Source organism: Aegilops tauschii, chromosome 1, assembly GCF_002575655.3.
Source record: "Aegilops tauschii subsp. strangulata cultivar AL8/78 chromosome 1, Aet v6.0, whole genome shotgun sequence".
In the NCBI taxonomy this organism is placed as follows: Eukaryota; Viridiplantae; Streptophyta; class Magnoliopsida; order Poales; family Poaceae; genus Aegilops; species Aegilops tauschii.
This window is the reverse complement of record NC_053035.3, coordinates 454,035,661-454,040,827: the sequence shown is the minus strand read 5'-3', so window position 1 is coordinate 454,040,827 and position 5,167 is coordinate 454,035,661. Positions and strand designations below refer to the sequence as shown.

General features: G+C 38.7%; 1 pseudogene; it reads right to left on the bottom strand.

Moving 5' to 3' along the window:
• Positions 1-1,627: 1,627 nt before the first annotated feature.
• Positions 1,628-2,177, bottom strand: LOC141042542 (small ubiquitin-related modifier 1-like; annotated as a pseudogene).
• Positions 2,178-5,167: the final 2,990 nt, after the last annotated feature.

Here is a 5,167-nt window from a genome sequence, read left to right as displayed (position 1 = left end):
CATTTTGAATATTGTATTATTGAAGTACCATCGCATTTTAGTGTCTGGAATGTACCCGTGTGACAATCTTTATAGAAGTTAGAAAGAGTTTATCTTGAAAACTGAATGCACGTTCATCTCTCGCTAGACATCTGGTAGCTCTTTTTATTATATTTATGAGAGATGGCCAACCGGATTTCGACAAGACACTTAGTACTATCGTGCAAGGTGGAGTCTGAGGAAGAAGACACGGAGGAGAAAGGATCGTGGAAGGAAGTAGAGTGCCACGTGGTCGCCGAGAAGAGGGGGGGGGGGCGAGGAGGAGATGCGTTTATCTACCACTTCAGGACCATGAGATATCATCCCAAGTGATTAGTCTATGACTCTCATGTCATATGACATTTTCCTTTGTACACATATTTTGTTAGCCCATGGCAACGCACGGGCATTATACTAGTATTAGTTAAAATTTTGGTCAACATTTGGCACAAATTATAAAGGGGACCAATAAACCACGATGGAGGTAGTACTGTCAATCCAGATCCTCACTCTGTCAAACATCAAACTATCCACGCATTTACACAATTTAACAACTGGTTGAATCCCAAAAATCTTAGTACATCTTCCACGAGATTCCCTCCCTCCCGCGTCGCTCCCATGAGGCGACTGGGGGGCAAACCCTAGCCGCCGGCTCGAGCCCCCATCCTCCCTTCCGTCCCTCGCCGCCACTAGGCCACGCAGACGGGCAAAGCCCGCCAGCGCTTGTGGCTGCGGGGCTCCTTCACATCCCGCGCGAAATTGGTTGGCACGGGTCAATCGTGTTCGGCGGTGCTGTGCGCTGGTGAGGGGCACGGAGGCGCAGCGGCGGGCTCTAGCTGCGGGATAGCAAGGGTCTGGTGTTGGGAATATTCCTTTAGAGACAATAATAAATTAGTTATTATCATATTTTCCGTTCATGATAAATAGATACTATTCATGTTAGAAGTGTATTGACCGAAAACTTAAATACATGTATGGATACATAAACAACAATCTTTAGCGTGCAATTAATAGCATATCAAATATCAAAATTTCGCGCTAATTACATAATTAATATGCAACTAATATTCTACATAATATCAACATGTAATTAATATTCTACCAAAAATATCAACATTTAATTAATATTCTGTCAAATATCAAAATATCAACGTGCATTGCACGTACTCATTTACTAGTTATACAAAAGGAACAAATCCTACGATCAAAATAGCTCACATCAAAAAATCTTCGCATGATTAAAATCATGCAAAACATGTATAAAAATAATTTGAATCCAAGAGCCCCTCCTTAGTTGAATCAAAAAGTCATAGAACAAATAAAAAGGTGCAGGTGGACCAAATACAAAAGCTATTGGCTAAACACTGAAAATCTTAGAAAGACATCAATATGGTACTTCTCTATGCATATACAGTATGAATACAAAAATTTAGTTGATACTACTTTTGTAAGTAACGTATAAAACACTAGCGGAACAAGAACGACAGGCAAACAAAATAGCAATAAGAATAAAACAAAATAAATAAAAGCAAAATTACACACAACATTTGTTTTGATTCAAATAACTCACCATAAAAGAAACCACTGTTCAAACATATGACAAAACAGATACTAATGAGCACTCCCAAACAAGCAGATAGTAATGATAATACATGAGCGAAACTAATTCAAAGAATCTAATATTTTGAGCCGCTCACATCAGAAATTTCCTCGAAATAAGATCTAGCAATACAAATTCTGCAAGAGACATATGCTTTAAGTTACAACAACTCTGCCTAGTGCGCGAACATCGATCGACATACTACATAGATCCAATAATGAATGGTCCGGCTCCGCCATCCATATGTTCAAAGAAATCGAGCATGTCCCCATCCTCCATCTCAAGGTCCACCGGGGTCATATTTCCACGCACCCGCATGCCATCGTAGAGGAAGATGCCGTGCCATATGTCACGTCGGGAACCTTGTGGTACCACACGTCCATGAGTACCTGGAGCTTGTTGGTCATCCTCATGGTGTGGCGGACCCTTCTCCTGGCCCACCACCTTGATCTTCAACATCAGGGGCTTCACCGCCGCCTTCGAGTCCACCTTCTCACGGCCGCTGCCTGGCGGCGACATGGCTTCTGCTGTGTACCTGTCTCACTGTATGTGTGCACTTTTGCGTGGTGTCTGTGTAGTTGTGTTCAGATGCGTGGAAAGCGACGCGGCGAGGTGCTTATAAAGGGTCTGTACATCTTGAGTCTTAGGTGGTTCGGTCCCCCTTTGATTTCTTCAATCCAATTCGAATCAATTCATATCTGGTGATACGATACGGACGAACAACCCTGTGACGACACGTCGGTGCGGAGGATCACGACATTAATCATGCACCGCTGGCGCATCAACTGATATTATACGGAGGATTTTATGATCAATGACGAGAGAAACGCGTGTGGTGGTTAGCTAAATTTTTGGTTCGGATTTTGTACGCCCCCTCCCCTCTCATTGGTCTCACAGCCTTGGTACTCACGCACAAGGCAAATGGAGTGGACATGGATTTCCTACGCCCAGGCATGCGATCATTGGTACCACCAATGCACGTGGCATCCATCGCATGGTAGTGCCCCTCCACCCCTCTCGTGATTTTGTGTAAAATAAGAATATAGGTGTATGCCGATTCCCTTCCGTAAATTCTAACAACACTAAAACAAAAAGCAAAAATGGAGGAAATATTTCATCACATCCACAAAATGCACAACATGTGCCAAGATCTAGACCCACCACTAATGCAAATGTAGATGGGAGACAGGTCAATCAATACTGGCTTAACTAGAGCAGAGCATAGACAAATCTCTCCAATTCATAGTGAAGGAATCTCCCATCCCTCGATGGCTTCTTTCAGGACTGATCCGGGGAACCAAGTTGCCGATGACGAATCTCATGCAAAAAAACTAGGAAATTTGTTCCATTTTTCACGATGAATTACATCCAAATTCTTAATTCTTCATTTTGAACCGATTGTGGCAAGACTTTTCGCATCCTGCAATTCGAAACTAATATGATTGCAAGACACATTTATGATTTATGGAATTTCATTGACAAACTATACCAAACAAATGTGGGGAGTGCAGACAGACCCATACCTAATTTTCCCCTCTTGAGTTCATAGACTAACAGGCAATATGATTAGTAGCAACATACGTGAAATTTCGAACTCATAAAGTGCATATAACGGACAAGAAAACAGGATTAAAAGGAAAACCTCATACTGTGCGGCTGCTGCCAAGTCAAAAGGCACATTTGAGAAAATCTTAATCATTGTTGCATCTGAGAACTCTTTCTATGGTTACCTTTTAAGACAGAGTGTTTGCAACATTGTTTGGAAGAATCTACATACCAAAAATGAACATCATTTTAACATATAGATCATCCTATCACTAAAGTTAATCACAACTTAAAGTAAATCGAGCAAGATATAACTATCTTGTGCACTTCATTAAATGAATATTCCCAAAAATAATTTATCCATTGGCTGATTTTTCTGCCTCATTTCCTCCGCAACCATAGAGAAATGCCAAGCAGCCAAAACTGTGTAAACATTCAAAGTCAAAATGATTGCAATTCATCTGAAAACTTGTGACATACTAATTCTTGTATTTCTTTTTTTGAATCGGCCTTGCGAAAACTTCCCAACTCGCAATGCAGATGTGATAGCCACATCTATGTATTAACTAGATCGAATCATATTTGATATATGATGTGCAAGAAACTGAATCAAATTACATCGATGAAAGGATACCAAATTTTTGGCATGAAACTTTTCTCAAAAGAGGAAGCTTATTTATTTTATAACAGGCACGCTAAAAATTATTGGATTTAGTATTAGAAGAAGTAATGACCATAAAGTGAAGAACTCTTCGGCAATGCAACAACGAACATTAACACGTTCTTGTTAATGGAGGTTACTTGTAGTTTGATTTCATTCTAATCACTTCCTTATGATCTAAGACAATCATTACAACTTATACACTATCATCAGAAAGATGAAAGAGAGGAGACATTGAATTACTGTAGGCCTAAAACACGATGTTGATGTGATTTTCATATGAAGATCAGCCTTAGAAATAAATTTAATGTTGTTTATGAATTTTAGGTGTCATGTAAACAAATTCTTTCCATAGAACCATGGTCCAACACTCGAGATCCCAAATAAAAACAATATAAACATAAATAGAAAATGCAGAGGTCGCAAATCTGTAGGCATTTCAAATAAAACAATAATCAATTCGGAGGCCAAAAGAAGCATGTAGAATTGAAAACATTGGATTTACACGTGAAGATATGAAAGACATATGTACTAAAATAGAACAATAAATGCGATGGAAGGTGACATAGGGATTGTATTGGAATACATGAAAAATATCAGAAGATGTCAATTTTTCTTTTCAATTCAGGTAGATGAGAATGATTTGGTAACTAAGATTTTTTGGCTGTCTCCAGAAATGTGTTGAACTATGCAATATTTAGTGATGTTATATGATTTTTTAGCAATGTGATTTTATATGATTTGACACCACATACATACAAATAGATGATGGGCGTCCATTTGGTTTGATTGTTGGGGTTAATACTCACAACAAAACTATTATGTTTGGTGCTACACTTATTGTGATGGAACTGTTGACACTTTTGGTGGATTTTTGGAACTTTCTAAAGGTAACAATGATATTTTTGACATAACGGGTTTATAAGTGTGTCGAACAAATGTTTGGCAGGTGTGGACTATGCGAAAATGCATGGCTACAAAGGATGTTTTTAATAAGGAAGGGGCACTAGTGTATAGTGTAGCGGACGCGGCTGTTATGATCCCGAGCTCATGCGTGCTCGGGTGAACAGTAAAATAATAAAATAAAATTTGAAAAATAAATTCAAAAAATTGTTATTTTTTGTGTGAAACTTTGATAAATGTTCTGATCGCTTGCAAAATTTTATCACCAGATGACATTCGTGTAAAATATGGAAATAATAATAAAATTAATGCTCCAAAATGCTATCACCAGATGACATTCGTGTAAAATGTGGAAAAAAAACAAAGTCGATGCTCCAAAATGTTATTTTCGCATTTTGGAGCATTAATTTTGTTTCATTTTTCACTTTTAACACGAATGT